Source organism: Anomaloglossus baeobatrachus, chromosome 5 (assembly GCF_048569485.1).
Source record: "Anomaloglossus baeobatrachus isolate aAnoBae1 chromosome 5, aAnoBae1.hap1, whole genome shotgun sequence".
NCBI lineage: Eukaryota > Metazoa > Chordata > Amphibia > Anura > Aromobatidae > Anomaloglossus > Anomaloglossus baeobatrachus.
In genome coordinates, this window is record NC_134357.1 from 325,315,283 (window position 1) to 325,335,535 (window position 20,253).

A 20,253-nucleotide genomic window follows, 5' to 3' on the forward strand; every position below is an offset into this window, starting at 1 on the left:
CGGGAATCACATGATTGGAGCACCGTTGCTATGGTAACGCGTCTGTCAGCGTTACCGCTGTTACCGCTAACAGCCAGCAGCACTGATCACTCACGGAGTGAAGGCTGCACGCTGCTTCCCGTATGCAGCAGTGATGGAGCAGAGCTGCGTTTGTTGAACGAGAAAGACAGAAGACCATGGATCGTGGAGGGCTGACAGGGGCTAATAAAGATGGAGTCTCTAATGTGACTGTATTTATTTCTATTAAAATATTTTTTCTCTGTGTGGTGTCTTTTTTTTAACCCTTTATTGGAGATTCTTAATGGCCGGGTCAAACGTGCCTGACATTAAGAATCTCTGGCTTAATACTAGCTAGTAAAACAAAGCTAGTATTAACTCATTATTACCCAGCAAGCCACCCGGCTTCAGGGCTGTTGGAAGAGTTGGATACAGCGCCAGATGATGGCGCTTCTATGAAAGCGCCATTTTCTGGGGCGGCTGCGGACTGCAATTCGCAGCAGAGGCGCCCAGAAACCTCGGGCTAACCTGTGCTGCGGATTCCAATCCCCAGCTGCCTAGTTGTACTTGGCTGGACACAAAAATGGGGCGAAGCCCGTGTCATTTGTTTTTTAATTATTTCATGAAATAAGTGAAATAATAAAAAAAAAAACGGGCTCCCCTATATTTTTGGTTCCCAGCCGGGTACAAATAGGCAACTGGGGGTTGGAGGCAGCCCGTGGCTGCCTGCTGTACCTGGCTAGCATACAACAATATGGCGAAGCCCACGTCATTTTTTTGGTGGGCAAAAAACTTCTGCATACAGTCCTGGATGGAGTATACTGAGCCTTGTAGTTCTGCAGCTGCTGTCTGCTCTTCTCCATACAGACAGACAGCAGCTGCAGAACTACAGCTACATGACCAGCGACCAATCGGCTTAGAAGGTTTCAGAGACATGTGACCTCGTGTCAGTGATGATGTCACTCGCACATGTGCAATGGCTCCAAGATAGGACTTAGTCTCCAGTGCTCGCACATGTGCAGTAGCAAGAAATCCGAACATAGTCTCCAGTGCCACAGCAACCGTAACAGTAACTCAAGGGCCCCCCTCCCGGTGACGCAGGTAATCGGCAACTAAGTCGGGAGCATGGACAGCCTCCTCAGGCTCCCAAGAGCGATGTTCTGGGCCGTAGCCCTCCCAATCTATCAAAAAGAACCTGCGCCCTCGAACCATCTTAGAACCAACTATGGCTCGTACCTCATAGCTAGAGCGAGAGGAATCAGAGGCAGGAGTGTGCACTTCACGAGCGTGAGGTAAAATAGCCGGCTTTAACAGTGAAACATGGAATTTGTCATGGATCCTAAGATGGACGGGTAACTTCAATTGGTAGACTACAGGATTTACCTGTCGAAGAACCTCATAAGGACCCAGGAAGCGAGGAGCAAATTTGACAGCGCTCACTCTAAGTTTCACGTGTTTTGCAGAGAGCCACACAAAGTCCCCCGGAGAAAAGACAGGAGCCGGGCGACGAAACCGATCGGACACCGTCTTCATATGGTCCTTAGCTGCTTGGATCGACTCTTGAGTCCGATCCCAAACCTCTCTGGCATTAGTTGCTCAGTCGGCCACAAGAGGAGGAGGTGCAGCAGCGGGAAATGGTACTGGTACCCTAGGGTGTTGCCCATTATTGAGTACGAACGGTGTCTGCCCAGTGGCCTCAGCCAGCGAATTGTTAAGGGCAAATTCTGCCCAGGGTAGGAGGGAGGACCAGTTATCGTGGTTCTCAGGAACAAAGTGTCGAAGGTATATAATCATGGATTGATTGGTATGCTCAACCAAACCATTGGTCTCCGGATGGTATGCCGAAGAGAGATTCAACTCAATTTGCAGAAGGCTACAAAGATCTCGCCAGAAACGGGAAGCAAATTGCGGGCCTCTATCACAAATGATACAATCTGGCATCCCGTGAAGCCTAAAGACATGCTTGAGGAATAGTTTGGCTAGTACCCTGGAAGATGGGATTCTCGATAACGGTACGAGATGAACCATCCGGGAGAAATGGTCCGTAATGACCCACACAAATCTATGTCCCTGTGAACACGGAAGATCACCCACAAAGTCCATGCCTACCACCTCCCATGGTCTATCTGGCACTGGTAAAGGATGCAAGAGCCCAGCCGGTCTCTGCCGTAACGGACAGTTGTGAGCACACAAGTAGCAGGAACCGACATATCTCTTGACGTGGCTGGTTAAGTGTGGCCACCAATACCACTGTAATGCTGCCACCAGGGGGAGCCAGAGCTCTGCAGCAGACGACACTACACAGAGCAATGGGAACCAGGAAGGAAATGCACAGCGTTCTCATGCACTGCCTAATCAGCACAGCTGAGAGGCAGAACTGCAGGGTATGTGAGGAATAGTGAGACAGGCTGGGTCAAACACTGTACGGGCAGAAGCAGGACCGGAGGAGCAAGCAGAAGCGAAGTCAAAGTCAGGCTAAGGTCAGTACCGGAGGAAGCAACCGAGTGGGGAAATAGGAGGGGGGGACACAGGACAGGAGGGACGACCAGGGGACAGAACACAGACAAGGGCACGGCGGCATAGGAACAGACAGATCAGGATATCACTCACAGGACCAGCAATCACAGGCAAAGCAGAGCTAAGCTTATAGCCGGTGCTGGTTCACTGGAAGTGTCAGCTTTTAAGGCATCCAGGAGTCGGAAGTGAGGCCCGAGAGAAGGCTCCGCCCCCTAGCCATGTGTATAGGGAGGCGAATCATGACAGTACCCCCTCCTCAAGGGGGGGCCACCAGACCCCCAGGCTTCCCAGGATACTTTCGGTGGAAAGCCGTAATTGACCGATCGGCCCGCACGGATCGAGCCGGCACCCAGGACCGGTCCTCCGGACCGTAACCCTTCCAATGAATCAGATACTGGAGGGAACTATGAACCCAACGAGAGTCGATAATACGCTGAATTTCGTACTCCTCCTCACCGTCCACCAGTATTGGAGCCGGAGGGGTCTGAGAATCCACCACCGAAGGAACAAATTGCTTAAGCAAGGAGGTATGAAACACATTGGGAATACGCAAGGTCTGGGGCAGTTGCAACCGAAAGGCCACCGGGTTGATCACTTCGATGATCTCATAGGGCCCTATAAACTTAGGACCCAACTTAGCAGACGGAACCCTGAGCCTGATATTCCGAGTGGACAACCACACTTTGTCCCCCACCTGAAAGGGGGGTTCCAGAGAACGGCGTTTGTCCGCTTGCCGTTTCTGGGACTGTTGAGCCGTCACGATGCACCGCCGTACCTCCTACCACACCTCCCCCAGATGCTGAACGATGGAGTCAGCCCCTGGACACCCCAAATCCACTCTAGAGAAGGTCCCGAAGTGAGGGTGAAACCCGTAATTACAGAAGAAGGGAGAAGTTCCCGTAGACCGATGGACTCTGCTATTGAATGCAAACTCCGCAAGGGGCAAAAACGTACACCAATCCTCCTGCTGAGCAGAAACCAAGCACCGCAGGATTTGCTCAAGGGTCTGATTTGTCTTTTCCGTCTACCCATTGGACTCGGGATGATAGGTGGACGAGAAGGACAACTCAATTCCCAACCGCCTGCACAAGGCCCTCCAAAACCGAGAAATGAATTCTACCCCCCTGTCAGACACAATATTCAGGGGCAACCCATGTAACCGAACCACCTGGTTAATAAAGTGGTTGGCAAGGGCCACAGCACAAGGTAGACCGGAGAGGGGAACAAAATGTGTGTTTACTAAAACGATCCACCACCACCCAGATCACAGTCATACCATTTGAGACAGGGAGGTCCGTAATGAAATCCATGGACAAGTGGGTCCATGGTCTTTCAGGAACAGGTAATGGAACCAGTTCCCCGGCCAGCCGGTTACGACATACCTTAGCACGGGCAAATGTAGCACAGTCAGACACAAACTGAGCAACATCTGAGTGAAGAGATGGCCACCAAAACAGTCGAGCAACAGCCCTGCGAGTGACTGTAACTCCAGGATGGCCACTAAGTACGGACTCATGGAACTCTTGAAGTACCTGCAACCGGAGGTGCAAAGGGACAAACAGTTTAGTGTCTGGAGCGGAAGATGGCGCTGAGGACTGGCCCTCCCTGACCTCAGCCTCTAACTCGGACGACAAGGCAGCGACCACCACCCCTCGTGGAAGAATGGAGGAAGGAGGCTCTGGAGGTGACACCGGGTCCAAACTACGAGACAGTGCATCTGCCCTCATGTTTTTAGACCCCGGCCGAAAAGTAATACAAAAATGAAATCTAGAAAAGAAAAGAGCCCACCTCGCTTGTCGAGGCGTCAATCTCTTGGCGGACTCGATATACGCGAGGTTTTTATGATCAGTGATGACAGTAATACGGTGAACAGCACCCTCCAAAAAATGCCTCCATTCTTCGAATGCCAACTTTACTGCCAATAATTCACACATCATAGTTCCTCTCAGCCGGAGTGAATTTCTTGGAGAAGAACGCACATGGTCGCAGATTAGTCAGAGTAGCAGGGCCCTGAGAGAGAACAGCTCCCACCCCCACCTCTGAGGTGTCCACCTCCACAACAAACGGCGCCTCGAGGTCAGGCTGTACCAGGACTGGGGCGGACATTAACCTGTCCTTTAACTCAAGAAAGGCCTGGACAGCCATTTGCGACCAGTTCTGCAGATCCGCCCCTTTCCGTGTAAGGTCAGTCAATGGCTTGGCAATTTGAGAGAACCCCTTAATGAACCTTCGATAATAATTTGCGAAACCCGAAAAGCGTTGTAGCGCCTTGATATCCCTGGGTTGCACACAATCCATGATAGGCTGCACCTTTCCTGGGTCCATTTTAAACCCATCACGAGAAAGGAGTAACCCAAGAAAGGCTATTTCCTGAACAGAGAACACACATTTTTCAAGCTTGGCAAACAGATGGTTATCACACAATCTCTGTAATACTGAGCGAACATGCATAATATGCGTATCTCTATCGGCAGAATAAATCAAAATGTCATCGAGATAGATGACCACAAAACCACCAAGAAAATCAGAGAAGATATCGTTGATGAAATTTTGAAACACCGCAGGGGCATTTGTTAGACCAAAAGGCATCACCAAATTCTCGAATAACCCCTCTGACGTCAGAAAGGCCGTTTTCCCTCATCCCCTTCTCTAATACGGATAAGATTATAGTCCCCCCTGAGATCTAGTTTGGTAAACCACCGGGCTTCAGAGAGTTGGTTGTAGAGATCAGGGATGAGTGGAAGCGGATACGTGTTTTTCACAGTAATTTTGTTTAATTCTCGGAAATCGAGACATGGCCTTAATCCTCCGTCCTTCTTCTTTACAAAAAAGAACCCAGCAGCCACAGGGGAAGAAGAAGGACGGATATGCCCTTTCCATATACTATCAGATATGTATGATTTCATAGCAGCCGTTTCTGGACCCGAGAGGTGATATAAACGGGCCTTGGGCAATTTGGTATTGGGAAGTAAATCGATGGCACAGTCATATGGGCGATGAGGCGGCAAAACCTCGGCCTCTGTTTCCGAGAATACGTCTCCGTAGTCCCTCAGGTATTCCGGAAGACCCTCAGGACTTACGGAGAACACAGGTACAGATTGTAAACACCTTTTATGACAAGCAGGACTCCATTTGACTATGGTACGACACTCCCAATCAATAACGGGATTATGTAACCTTAACCAGGGATACCCCAACACTAATCCAGCAGGGAGATTGGCCATTACAAAACAAGAAATCGTTTCAGAATGCAGAGACCCGATCACCAGAGTAAATTTTTCTGTAGCAAACCGAATGAGGTTTTGAGGCAGCGGTGTTTTATCAATTGCCAGGAGTTGAATGTGTCCTTCTAACCTCACTGTCCCTAACGCTAATCTTTGGACCAACTCAGAGTCAATGAAGTTCATAGCGGACCCGCAGTCAACAAAGGCAGTAGCAGACCAGACAGACTCCTTGACCCGGAGGTCGACATTCAGAAGTATCTTATTGGAGGATAGGAAAGGTACTTGATAGTCTGGGCAATCTCCTCGACCGTTACCCAGACTTAGAAGTTTCCCGACGACTGTTTAGCGGTCAAGCCGGGCAGTCTTTCCTCCAGTGTCCATGGTGTCCACAAGAGAAGCACAGCTTGAGATCCCGGCGTCTTCTCCTCTCCTTCTCATCCGGACTGATGGCTCCAACTTCCATCTGTTCCATAGCCGGCAAAGAAGGTGCCCTAGGTAGAGGGGGCGGAATCTCACGCATGGTTCCCCTTCTTTCCCGTAATCTGCGGTCCATACGAACTGCCTCCGTCATCGCATCATCCAAGGTGCTGGGAGGAGGGTGCAGAGCCAAAGCGTCTTTCAGGGAGTCCGAAAGACCTCTCCGGAATTGGCACCTGAGTGCAGAATTATTCCACCGTGCCTCAGTGGACCACTGCCGAAACTCAGAACAATATAGCTCAGCAGTGTGGTTTCCCTGAGTGAGACACATGATCCTGTCCTCAGCCACCCGTACACGGTCTGGTTCGTCATATATCACCCCGAGGGAGTCAAAGAAGAGGTCAACCGAATGCCGTTCCGGGGCCGAAGGGGGTAGGGAAAACGCCCAGGTCTGGGGACCCCCTCTAAGTAACGACATGATGATCCCCACCCGCTGGACCTCATTCCCCGAGGACCGAGGCCGGAGAGTGAAAAGAAGCCTGCAACTCTCCCTAAATGTCCGAAATAGGTTTTTCTCCCCCGAGAATTTATCAGGGAGCATCACCGTGGGTCCGGGGGAGGTCAGTTGGACATCAGTGGGACTATGCTGTCCTACGGTTTGTGAGGTGACCCTCGCAGAAGCAGAAACCTCACTCTGCAGAATGTTGTGTGAAGCTACCAGGGTGCGATGCTACATAGTTACATAGTTACTTAGGTTGAAAAAAGACCTAGGTCCATCTAGTTCAACCTTCCTCCACCAGTTCTACATTTAGTCACTAAGTCATTTATAACCAACAATGTTTTGTGTACTGAGGAAATCATCCAGCCCTTTTTTAAAAGCTGTTATAGTATCTGCCATTACTACCTCTTGTGGTAGGGCATTCCACAGTCTGACCGCTCTAACTGTAAAGAACCCTTTCCTATTTAGGTTTCGGAATCGCTTTTCTTCCACTCGCAGTGAGTGCCCCCTAGTCCTTAGTACTGTCTTTGGAAGGAATAAGTCATGTGCCAGTCCTTTATATTGACCACACATGTATTTATACATATAAATGAGATCTCCTCTGAGACGTCTTTTTTCTAAGCTAAACATATCTAACTTTTTCAACCTGTCATCATATGGGAGGCCTTCCATTCCTTGTAATAGTCTAGTTGCCCGCCTTTGAACTGACTCTAACTTCTGAATGTCCTTTTTAAAATGTGGAGCCCAAAACTGGATCCCGTATTCCAGATGTGGCCTTACAAGTGATGTATAGAGGGGTAACAATACGTTGGGATCACGGGATCTAATCTCTCTTTTTATACACCCTAAAATCTTGTTTGCTTTAGCAGCTGCTGCTTGACATTGAGTGCTGCTGCTCAGCTTATTTGTAATGAGAATACCCAAGTCCTTCTCCTGTTCTGTAGTCCCGAGTTTACTTCCATTTAATGTATATGCAGCTATAGGATTACTCCGTCCTAGGTGCATTACTTTACATTTATCAACATTAAATCTCATTTGCCAAGTATCTGCCCATTCTGACATCTTATCCAGATCTTTTTGTAATATTGTACTATCCAGGTCAGTTTTTAATATCCTACATAGTTTGGTGTCATCGGCAAAGACTGACACTGTACTATCAATCCCATCCACAAGGTCATTAATAAAGAGAGTAAAAAGAATCGGTCCAAGCACAGATCCCTGCGGCACCCCACTGCTGACTACAGCCCACTTAGAGAATGTACCATTTATGACTACTCTTTGTTTCCTATCTTTTAGCCAATTCCTTACCCAGTTGCATATTGTGTCCCCTAGTCCTTGCTTCTGGAGCTTTAGTATAAGGCTATTATGTGGTACAGTATCAAATGCCTTTGCAAAGTCCAAATAAATCACATCAGCTGCATTACCAATATCCAGGTTTGAACTTACCCCCTCATAGAACCCCAACAGGTTGGTTAGACACGACTTATCTTTCATGAATCCATGCTGTTTGTCAGTTATCATATTATTTTCTGCAATATATTTTTGCATGTCATCCCTTAAAATGCCCTCAAAAACTTTGCATACTACTGATGTCAGGCTTACTGGACGGTAGTTGCCTGGATCTACCCTCTTACCTTTCTTAAATATCGGTACCACATCAGCAATCCTCCAATCCTGAGGCACGAACCCTGTTACAAGTGAGTCTAAAAAGATGAGATACAGCGGTCTGTCGATTACGGAGCTCAATTCCCTCAATATTCGTGGATGAATGCCATCTGGCCCTGGGGATTTGTCAATGTTTAATTTACTCAGACGTAGGCGTACTTCATCTTGTGTTAAATTAATTATATCGGGTGGTGGACTTTGATTTTTCACTTGTTGAATGATCCCTGGTACAGTCAGTTCCTTGGTGAATACAGATGAGAAATGCCTATTTAATATCTCAGTCTTTTGTTTGTCCTCTATAACTAACTTGTTATTATATTTTAAGGGGCCGATACTATCCTTTGTTTTCCTTTTGGCATTAATGTATTTATAAAAGATTTTGTGATTTATTTTAATGTCATTGGCGATTTTTGTTTCAGTAGCTAATTTTGCTTGTTTGATTTCTTTTTTTACATTTCCTATTGATATCTTTATACTCCTGCAATGCTATTTCTGTATTCTCAGCCTTTAAGATTTTAAATGCCCTTTGTTTTTGTTTTATTATACTTTGTACAGTCTTATTTATCCATAGTGGTTTCTTTTTATTCCTGGACATTTTATTACCACTGGGTATACGTTTTTTACAGGACTCTAGTAGTATATCCTTAAACTTACCCCATTTATGTTCGGTATCCCCAGTTACCATGACTTTGTCCCAATCTACACATTTAAGCTCTTCCCTTAATTTGTTGAAATCAGCTTTCCTAAAATTCCAGGTTTTAGCATTCCCCCTTTGAAATGTTCTATTGAATATTATGTTGAAGCTTACCATATTATGATCGCTGGTGCCCAAGTGCTCCCGGACCTGTAGATCTGAAATTGTATCCGGTCTATTTGACAGGACCAGATCTAGCAAATTATCTCCCCTGGTCGGTTCACCTACCATCTGAGAGAGGAAATGGTCTTGAATGGTAGATAAGAACTTACAGCTTTTAGCAGAACCAGAAAATTCTATGTCCCACTGAATGTCTGGATAGTTGAAATCCCCCATAATAAGAACCCAATTATTATTATTAGCTGCCTTTTCAATTTGTTCCAGCATTTCACCCTCTATTTGTTCAGGTATGTTAGGAGGCTTATAGCAAACTCCAATTAGCATTTTTCCATTATTCCCCTCCCCATGTACATTTACCCATACTGACTCTACATTGTTGCTGTTCCCCTCAATGTCATCATACAACACAGGTTTTAGGTTAGATTTAATAAATATACACACCCCACCACCTTTTTGGCCTTTCCTGTCCTTCCTAAATGTACTATAACCCTGTATGTTTGTCACCCAGTCATTGCTTTCATCTGCAGCCAAATCCTGCACCAGCTGCGTAAGGTTGGCTACTTGCTCGCACAAAGTACTGAGTGGATTCATTACAGTCTGGTATCCTGCAAAGTTGGATCCCACTACCAAGAATTAAATGGCCTTTTTTTTTCCCCCCTATGGGAGATAAAGCCTATTGGGGCCGGCTATACTGTAATGCTGCCACCAGGGGGAGCCAGAGCTCTGCAGCAGACGACACTACACAGAGCAATGAGAACCAGGAAGGAAATGCACAGCGTTCTCATGCACTGCCTAATCAGCACAGCTGAGAGGCAGAACTGCAGGGTATGTGAGGAATAGTGAGACAGGCTGGGTCAAACACCGTACGGGCAGAAGCAGGACCGGAGGAGCGAGCAGAAGCGAAGTCAAAGTCAGGTTAAGGTCAGTACCGGAGGAAGTAACCGAGTGGGGAAATAGGAGGGGGGACACAGGACAGGAGAGACGACCAGGGGACAGAACACAGACAAGGGCACGGGGGCACAGGAACAGACAGATCAGGATATCACTCACAGGACCAGCAATCACAGGCAAAGCAGAGCTAAGCTTATGGCCGGCGCTGGTTCACTGGAAGTGTCAGCTTTTAAGGCATCCAGGGACCGGAAGTGAGGCCCGAGAGAAGGCTCCGCCCCCTAGCCATGTGTATAGGGAGGCGAATAATGACAACCACCTCTCGAGTAACTCTCGTGTCCGTCTAATACCAAAATGCCCACCCACCTTTGAGGTGTGGGCCCACGACACTATATCATTCTGTCGATCAGGCGGAACAAAGATCTTGCCCGGTGGGATTTGGTCTAACGTCACAAGGGAGAGCGTATGAAAAACCCTGGAGGGAAGGATAAGACGAGGTTCGTCAATCTCTTCCTGGGTAGAAACCATAGAGCAAGACAGGGCGTCTGCCTTGTTATTCTTACTCCCAGACAGATAGTTGATGGAGAAGTGAAAGTGGGAGAAAAACAAGGACCAGCGGGCTTGGCGAGGATTCAGACGCTGAGCGATTTGTAAGTACGTCAGATTCTTATGGTCTGTATAGACCTGGAAAGGATGTTTCGCTCCTTCTAGCAAGTGACGCCACTCCTCCAAGGCTAATCTCAGGGCAAGCAGTTCCCTATTCCCAATGGTATAGTTTCTCTTTGCCAGTGATAATTTATGAATCCTAAGAAGCATTGCACCGCCTTTAAGGAATGAGGTTCGGACCATTCCAGGACAGCAGAGAGCTTCGCAGGATCCATAGCCAGACCCTCTTGTGAGATAATGTAACCCAAAAAAGGCAAGGATGACTGCTCGAATACACACTTTTCGAGTTTAGCAAACAATGAGTGCTCCCTTAAACGGGAAAGGACACGAACAACATCCTGACGATGAGTCTCCAGATCAGGAGAAAAAATCAGGATGTCGTCCAGATACACCACGACGGAGGATAACAGTAAATCCCTGAACACATCGTTTACGAAGTCCTGAAATACTGCGGGTGCATTACATAAACCAAAAGGCATGACGAGGTATCCATGGTGACCGTCTCGGGTGTTAAAAGCGGTCTTCCATTCGTCACCCTCTCGAATTCGTACCAAGTTATATGCACCCCGCAGATCCAACTTCGTAAAAACCTGAGCTCCCCTCAGTCTGTCAAAGAGCTCCGAAATTAAAGGTAACGGGTATTTGTTCTTTATTGTGATTGCGTTGAGACCCCTGTAATCTATGCAGGGACGCAAATCACCCTCTTTCTTCCGAACAAAGAAAAACCCAGCTCTCGCGGGAGAGACAGACTTACGAATGAACCCCTTCTCTAAACTCTCTCTTATATAGGTCAACATGGCCTCCGACTCAGGTATTGACAGGGGGTAAACCCTGCCCTTAGGTGGAACCGGACCTGGGATAAGGTCTATGGCGCAGTCATACGGCCTATGGGGTGGAAGAACCTCAGCACCCTGTTTGGAAAACACGTCAGTAAAATCCAAATAGGGTGTAGGTATGGGAGAGAGATCAGTTTATGCAACCGCAACGACCTTAGGTGGTAAGGGAAGACATCGGGACTGACATTTCGAACCCCAACTAATAATGCTGTCGGACTCCCAGTCAATTAGAGGAGCATGAGTCCAAAGCCATAGGAGACCCAGAAGGACGTCGTCTATACCCTCAGGCAAAACAAGAAAAGAAATCTCCTCTATGTGACCCTGAGACAGGGAAAGGCGCAAGGGAACTGTCCTCAATGTAATGGAGTCAGACAACATAGTCCCATTAACAAAACGGACAGGAATAGGCGCCTCTAACATGATAGAGGGAATATTGTGTCTCTTTACAAATGCTGAGGACACAAAAGTCCCGTCAGCTCCGGAATCCACAAAAGCCATAATAGGCCATGTATTCTCAGAGAATGAGAGCTGACCTGGGATACTACACTTAGAGGGTGCAGAAGACGTCTCTAGTAACCCCCCTCTAATGGTTACTAAATCTGGGAGTTTCCCTGACGGCTAGGACACTTGTTGGCATAGTGTCCAGCCTGACGACATACGTAACATATAGGAGGACCAGACTTGCGTAGTCTGGAGGACGTATGACCTAACTCCATAGGAGTGGGAGATGTTTCAGATGCTGAGGAAGATGGTGGTGGACCCTCAACAACTGGAATAGCCCGATGCTTAGGGCGTGAGGAAGAGACCGCGAGTCTACGTTCCCTATGGTGTACGTCGATCCTCGTTGCTACTGTGATCAAGTCCTCCAGAGAAGCAGGGACCTCACGAGTAGCAAGGGCATCCTTGAAATAGCCTGCCAACCCTCTCCAGAAGATAGGAATCAACACCTTCTCTGGCCAATCTAGTTCTGCCACCAGAGTTTTAAAAGCAATGGCATAAGAACTAGTGGATAACGAACCCTGATATAGATCTAAGAGTCTCAGGGCCGCATCATGGGTAACCTGCGGACCCATAAATACCGCTTTAAGGGCATCAAGAAAGTCTTGATGTCTCAGAGTAACTACATCAGAGCGCTCCCATAGGGGAGTCGCCCATTCTAAGGCTTTGTCCTGAAGTAAGGAGATGATAAAGCCTACTCTGGACCTATCCGTAGAGAAGCGAGAAGAGTTGACCTCTAGGTGTATCTGACACTGACTAATGAAACCACGACATGATCTGGCATCGCCAGAATATCTGTTTGGCAGAGCAAGTCGAGGATCATGTGCAGATGTCACCATGGTCTGAGGTTTATCCTCAAAACTCTTGAGCCGCGACTCAAGTACTTGTATGTAACGGTGTAACTGCTGATATTCTGCCATAACTGCCAGATCCTTGGCTCAGTCCTAATGTTATGGGGGCTGTCTGATTATAAAAACCAAAGGGATATCAGACAGTCAGGGTCCACCGTGCAAAGTCTCTGCTGCAGACTATGGCAGAGGATAAGGGGTATCTTGTACTACGGAAGCAGTACTGACACTGATACGTCTCAGTGACACTAGAGCCAATCAAGGCATGTACTCTTAAAGTCACAGCGACTACCGTATTTAGCATTAACGTAAAAGGGATAGGTTAATGAGTGAGGAAGAGTATATAAGTGTGCCGCTGTAAATAGTAGTAGCACAAGTGCAGAGTGCAATACCTCTGTTAAACTCACAGAGGCATATAGTTAATAAATAAAGCAATTCCTCCCTTACTCGGAGGGTGTGTGGTATGGTCTCTGTTAATGATCACAGAGACAAAAGCAGTGAGTGTGAAATGGCACCTACCTAAGTCCATTCCTCTAGCGGTGCCAGGAGATGGACAGCAGCGTAAGCCGCACAAAGCTCCTACCTGCGTTCGCTCCACTAGTGTGCGAGGACACGAACCACTAGATATGGCACCTGCCTAGGTCCGCTCAACTAGTGGTGCAAAAGAGAAGGACAGCAGCACAAGCCGCACAAAGCTCCTACCTATGTTCGCTCCCCTAGTGTGCGAGGATACGAACAACTGCCAGACGCAGTATAAGGAACGTTACCCTAGCAGCAACGTCCACCTACGAGTAGAATCACAAGGCCCAGCCGGATCATGTGGCTCAGGCACCTGCCTATGTCCGCTCCACTAAGATGTAAGGATACGGACCGCAGCCGAAGCTGTAAGGTACAAGAACGCTACCCTGCCGGTAGCGCTCACCTAGCATAGACAGAGAGATGCCTCGAGGGACGTGCACAGAGCGTCTACTCTCATGCATGAACCAAGAGGACTGAGCGCCGAGCAGCGTGCGTCAGGGTCTTATATAGACTTTGTGCCTTATCCAAGATGGAGGACACCAGAGCCAATCCGCTGTCAGAACGACAGCAATGACGTCACGCTGGCCTATCACCGAGCAAGGCGTCACAAGCACATGACCAGCAACCAATCGGCTTAGAAGGTGTCAGAGACATGTGACCTCGTGTCAGTGATGATGTCACTCGCACATGTGCAATGGCTCCAAGATAGGACTTAGTTTCCAGTGCTCGCACTTGTGCAGTAGCAAGAAATCCGAACATAGTCTCCAGTGCCACAGCAACCATCACAGTCTGTCCATAGGACAACAATCAGCCATACACTGCACAAATCTGGCCTTTATGGAAGAGTGGCAAGGAGAAAGATATTTCTCAAACATATCCATAAAACATGTCATTTAAAGTGTGCCAAAAGCCACCTGTGAGACACATCAAACATGTGGAAGAAGGTGCTCTGGTCAGATGAAACCAAAATCGAACTATTTGGGCACAATGCCAAACGATATGTTTGGCGTAAAAGCAACACAGCTCATCACCCTGAACACACCATCCCCACTGTCAAACATGGTGGTGGCAGCATCATGGTTTAGCCTGCTTTTCTTCAGAAGGGACAGGGAAGATGGATAAAATTGATGGGAAGATGGATGGAGCCAAATACAGGACAATTCTTGAAGAAACCCGGTTGGAGTCTGCAAAAGACCTGAGACTGTGACTGAGATTTATCTTCCAACAAGACAATGATCCCAAACATAAAGCAAAATCTACAATGGAATGGTTCACAAATAAACACATCCAGATGTTAGAATGGCAAAGGTAGAGTCCAGACTTGAATCCAATCGAGAATCTGTGTAAAGAGCTGAAAACTGCTGTTCACAAACGCTCTCCATCCAACCTCACTCAGCTCCAGCTGTTTGCAAAGGATGAATGGGCAAGAATTTCAGTCTCTCAATGTGCAAAACTGATAGAGACAGTCACATACCCCAAGCGACTTGCAGCTATAACCGCAGCAAAAGGTGGCGCTACAAAGTATTAACTTAAAGGAGACTAATAATATTGCAGGCCCCAATTTTCAGTTATTTTTTTAAAAAAAGTTTAAAATAAGTAATACATTTTGTTCAACTTCACAATTGTGTCCCACTTGTTGATGAGTCTTCACCATAACTTTAACATTTTTTATCTTTATGTTTGAAGCCTGAAATGTGGGAAAAGATTGAAAAATTCAAGAGAGCCGAATACTTTCGAAAGGCACTATAGCTGCTGATAGTAGTCTGAAAAGAAATTTAGTATCTGGTCTGATTGATGAACTATCATACCTGTGCTATCCCTTACGGACCCCATGAAAGAGTTCCCCTGCTGTGCTCTGACTATAACAGCTAATAAATGCCCTGCCTTCTCACCCTCCTCAAAAAATCTGTGTTGTGAGAACATCCTTTAATTATTAGCCTTTTCCTTGACATATGTATCATACGCTTTCTGTGCTTCTTACCACTCCAACAAGTTCAGAGTCGACGCGGAGCTTATATACTGTTGCTCCGTGGTTTGGACTCTGTTCCTGAGTAACACCCCGAACTGTCTTGATTTAGTCTTAAGGCCCCGTTACACACAACGACGTATCTAACGATATATTGCCGGTATATCTCGTTAGATATATATCTGATATATATTATCAGAGTGCAAACTGTCTTTTTTTGAATTTTATGTCATGTTCAGTTATGCACCTGTTTACACGTCAGTTTGGTGAGTGTAGTCAGTCTTTTTTGTCTATATTAAGAGGGTCATACCTTCTGACTGTGCACCCCTCCCCCATATGCTACAGGTAATCTTATCCTATATAACTAGTGGTGAGCGGATCCGAACTGTAAAAATCCAGATCCGCACGGTTTGAGCGTCCGATCCGGGTCCGACCCGGACGCGGGAATCCGGCTGCACGATCCGGATCCGGGATATATATATATATATATATATATATATATATATATATACAGTGCCTACAAGTAGTATTCAACCCCCTGCAGATTAGCAGGTTTGATAAGATGCAAATAAGTTAGAGCCTGCAAACTTCAAACAAGAGCAGGATTTATTAACAGATGCATAAATCTTACAAACCAACGAGTTATGCTGCTCAGTTAAATTTTAATAAATTTTCAACATAAAAGTGTGGGTCAATTATTATTCAACCCCTAGGTTTAATATTTTGTGGAATAACCCTTGTTTGCAATTACAGCTAATAATCGTCTTTTATAAGGCCTGATCAGGCCGGCACAGGTCTCTGGAGTTATCTTGGCCCACTCCTCCATGCAGATCTTCTCCAAGTTATCTAGGTTCTTTGGGTGTCTCATGTGGACTTTAATCTTGAGCTCCTTCCACAAGTTTGCCACTGCAACACCTTGATTTTTTTCCCTCTTGAACCAGGCCTTGGTTTTCTTGGCTGTGTGCTTTGGGTCGTTGTCTTGTTGGAAGATGAAATGACGACCCATCTTAAGATCCTTGATGGAGGAGCGGAGGTTCTTGGCCAAAATCTCCAGGTAGGCCGTGCTATCCATCTTCCCATGGATGCGCACCAGATGGCCAGGCCCCTTGGCTGAGAAACAGCCCCACACCATGATGCTGCCACCACCATGCTTGACTGTAGGGATGGTGTTCTTGGGGTCGTATGCAGTACCATCAAGTCCCCAAACGTCACGTGTGTGGTTGGCACCAAAGATCTCGATCTTGGTCTCATCAGACCAGAGAACCTTGAACCAGTCTGTCTCAGAGTCCTCCAAGTGATCATGAGCAAACTGTAGACGAGCCTTGACATGACGCTTTGAAAGTAAAGGTACCTTACGGGCTCGTCTGGAACGGAGACCATTGCGGTGGAGTACGTTACTAATGGTATTGACTGAAACCAATGTCCCCACTGCCATGAGATCTTCCCAGAGCTCCTTCCTTGTTGTCTTTGGGTTAGCCTTGACTCTTCGGACAAGCCTGGCCTCGGCACGGGAGGAAACTTTCAAAGGCTGTCCAGGCCGTGGAAGGCTAACAGTAGTTCCATAAGCCTTCCACTTCCGGATGATGCTCCCAACAGTGGAGACTAGAGATGAGCGAACCGGCCGTGGTTCGGCTTGAGTTCGGTTCGTCGAACGGAGGACTCGTTCGAGTTCAGTTCGGCGAACGTTCGACGAACCGAACTCGAACCAATAGGAAATAATGGGAGGCAATCACAAACACATAAAAACGCATTATAAAAGTACACATACAGTTAATAAACATTGCCATAACACTTACCGGTGCCCGCGATGCGTCCTGCACTCTGTCTCCTGTCACTATTCTTTCCGATGTTCGCTGCGTCCTCCCGATAACCAGCACTGACAGGTCCTTCCGTGACGTCGTCAAAATAGCCATGTGACCAGTCACGTGGCTATTATCTCATTGGCTACAGACTGGTCACATGGCTTTGACGTCATGTCCTGTCCTAGGTCCTGTCATTGCACTCTCCGGTACACGGTGCACATTTGTGTATCGCCGTGTACCGGCGACATGCTCTAGCACACGGTCGACTCCCCATTCCGTTAGGGACCGGCTGACACAGCCGGTCATTAACGGAGATCACCGTTGCCATAGCAACGTAGTTAGCGGTGACGTCACCGCTAACCGCGGCTCCGGGAATCACATGATCGGAGCACCGTTGCTATGGTAACGCGTCTGTCAGCGTTACCGCTAACAGCCAGCAGCACTGATCTCTCACGGAGTGAAGGCTGCACGCTGCTTCCCGTGCAGCCTTCACGGAGTGAAGGCTGCACGGGAAGCAGCGTCTTCCCCCATGCAGCAGTGATGGAGCAGAGCTGCATTTGTTGAACGAGAAAGACAGAAGACCATGGATCGCGGAGGGCTGACAGGGGGTAATAAAGATGGAGTCTCTAATGTGTCTGTGTATTTATTTCTATTAAAGTATTTTTTCTCTGTGTGGTGTCTTTTTTTTAACCCTTTATTGGAGATTCTTAATGGCCGGGTCAAACGTGCCTGACATTAAGAATCTCTGGCTTAATACTAGCTAGTAAAACAAAGCTAGTATTAACTCATTATTACCCAGCAAGCCACCCGGCTTCAGGGCTGTTGGAAGAGTTGGATATGTCGCGGGCGGGGAGGAGGGTGGCAGCGCTGCGCTCACCCACAGCTCGGGCCCGGCCACCACTGCTCTGCGGCTACTGCTGCTCGGTGGCTCAAGCGATGGGCCGGGTCCCGGGGACTCGAGCGGCGCTCCTCGCCCGTGAGTGAAAAGGGGATTTGATTGTAGGGATTTGATTATTGTCCGTGACGCCACCCACGGTTGTGGTGATTTTTGGTAGCACCACCGCTGCTCTGTACGGGGATCCCGGGAGCGGTGATAGGGAGCAGCTGAGTTGGTGATTCTCCCCTCCGTGAGCAGGGGGTTGATTGTCCCGGGCCCCGGTGATGGGGTTGGGGATGGTGGACAGGCGGGTTAGGGGGCCTGTTGAGGTGCAGGGTAGCAGGGGCAGCGCTGTGCCGCACGGCATGGAGGTACTCACTCAGCCCAAGGATGATGACACAGTTCACAGTAAACAAGCGGCTGGTTGGACGGGTCCCTCGGACGGCTGCGGTGTTGATGTTCCCTGCAGTTAGCGGTGACGGTCTCTTCCCTGCACCTAAATACGGTTGTTGGTATCGATGGGTCCCCACCGGTAACCCGCTCCCCGGCTTGGATATGGGCCGGAGGAGCCCCACTTTGCCCGCAGGCGCTGGGCCTGAGGTACTGGTGCCTTGGCGGTGGCGGTGTCCCTCTCTCACGGTTGGACCTTTGCCTTCAATCGGGACTTTGCTGTTTAGAGACCCAGGAGGTCCCCTTCACTAACGGATTTGGCAAACTGTACGGCGACTCCAAGCCTTGCCGGGATCCGAAAGGCCCCTGCCACTGGTGCTGGCTTCTCTTCGTGTACCGGTCCGGTACCGCCGGGCCACCACCCGTCCACGGTCCTTTCGGTAACTCCAATCAGCCACTCCCGCAGACGGTCACCGCCGTCTGCCAACCTTGCTGTCACCGTCCGGGGCACACACCCGGACGCTCTCAGTCAGTTTTTACTTGCTCCTCAAATGCCACTTTCACTTCACTCCTTCCACTTTCACTACTTGAACTCAACTGCGGTTTTCCCGCCTCCAGGACTGTGAACTCCTCGGTGGGTGGAGACCAACCGCCTGGCTCCACCCCCTGGTGTGATCGTCAGCCCCTGGAGGAAGGCAACAAGGGTTTGTGTTTTGACTTCGGTGTTCCTGCAGGGAATGTGGGGTTTGTGTGATGTTGTGACCTGTGACCCCTGGCTTGCCCAGTGCGTCACATTCCCCCTTAGCAAAACGCAGACCGTCCTCAGGCTGCCCGTCCAACACCGGTTTTATTTTCACCAACTGAAAAAGATAAAAAACGGTAACAGACATACAATTATGTTAACTTCATCCCACATCGGGAGGCACTTTTTCTTAAACGGTTTCAAACACGGTTAACGGTTACGGTTTCCGCTCTCACCCACCCAAGCAACCTGACCCTGATGCTGCCCCTAAGAATCAGGCAGCACCCCTTGACCCCAGTCCTGCACCAAGTTACCCGAGCGGGATCTGTCCTTTCCAGGGGACCCACGTCCATGGGGAGCCCCTGGAACCCCCAGAGGGTAGCCACCGGTTCCTGTGGTGGCTGGGCCCCAACCGACTCTGCTGCAGGCCCTCCCTCCAATCTGCCTCTCCGGAGGCGGCAATGGCGGAAACGGTAACACAACTTATTTACAAGCCACTCAGTTTGTGGTTGCCCTGCCAGTTCTCGGGCTTGTCCATAAGGAGTTCCTTATGCAACTTTAAACGGTCCCCACGGGGACAACGGTGCCGGTAACAACCGGTTTCAATCAAGGCTTCAAATCAGGTGACTTTTCACTGTGTCATTTACTTATCATTCTTGCAAAAACTTCCAAACTTTACAACTGTACTTTCTTAAACACACACACTGGTGGTCCCAACGAGGGCAACTGCAACGGCACTCCGCTGCCCTTACTCTGATTCTTCGGCGTCGGCCTCATCCTCCGCCACCAGAATATAAAACATGCAGTGGCAGGCCTGCTGTTAAAGGGGTGCCCGGTATCCTTTTCCACCATTGCACGGGGTGTAATAAACCACCTGTTCTCCCACATAGCGGAGGCGCTCACTTGCCGCGGCACTTCCAGGGGTGGGCTCAGCACCGGAGCTGGAGTCGCTGGAGTCACTATCACTTGTCTCTGCGTCAGGCGGGTTGCCGCCAGCTGCCGCAGCCTCCTGGCCTCCAGCATCTTTGCTGACGCGCTCAGCCTTTGGCTTCTTCCATGGAAGCGGATCAGAGCGGTCAAGGGCTTCT